The sequence below is a fragment of the Penaeus monodon genome, chromosome 33 (assembly GCF_015228065.2).
Source record: "Penaeus monodon isolate SGIC_2016 chromosome 33, NSTDA_Pmon_1, whole genome shotgun sequence".
NCBI classification, from domain to species: Eukaryota; Metazoa; Arthropoda; class Malacostraca; order Decapoda; family Penaeidae; genus Penaeus; species Penaeus monodon.
The window spans coordinates 15,686,044-15,686,729 of record NC_051418.1 but is presented as its reverse complement, the minus strand read 5'-3'; the positions used below and the strand labels follow the sequence as shown (position 1 = coordinate 15,686,729).

The 686-nt window shown below is 34.1% G+C and overlaps 1 protein-coding gene across 1 annotated transcript in view; it reads right to left on the bottom strand.

Moving 5' to 3' along the window:
* LOC119594272 overlaps nucleotides 1–686 on the bottom strand; it is a gene marked incomplete in the record, with an annotated part of 114,949 nt that overhangs the window by 9,115 nt on the left and 105,148 nt on the right.

The window sequence follows — 686 nt, the reverse complement described above, 5'->3', positions numbered from 1 at the left end:
TGTCAGCTATTATTAATAATATATATAATTTCTAATGGTAATTTGATAATTTGAACATAATGGTATAAACATTTGCTAAAAAGGGAAGGTATGGTCCTGTGACCGCGTGTGTGCCCAATGTATCTAAATGTCATCACTATGACAAACATCAATCCCTCAAAATTGGAAATTTTGATCTTTTGCAGCTGCCACTGAGAACCGATTATTTTTTCTTGCACAGTATGGCATCTTGATAAACTCTGTTGTTGTTTGAATATTAAATTTCAGTGTGATTTGCTGATGAATGAGTTCCTGATAAATGAGGATCTATATTCTGCTTTGATTCAACTTCGAGGATCTCAAAAATACTGGAAGTTTAAACTGAATTTCTTCAGTGAAAAACACTTTCCCTAAACATCTACCGCTTACTATGCTGTTGCATGACTATGCTCTTAACCATGCTGTATTAATAAAAATCAAGTAGTCTTTGCTCCTTTACAATGAATTCAGTTCAGTTATCATAAACAAAATCTAAAGATTTGATCAACAAATTCATAAAAGCTGATGGTAAATGTTTAGAAGACTTGTGTGTGTCCGTCACTAATCCTGTATCATTCTCGTTTGGCTGGACCTTACAGGCATTCAATCTCTAACCAAAACAACTCTTAAGCAACTGGATAGAAAACAACCAATACAAGGGTGAGCGG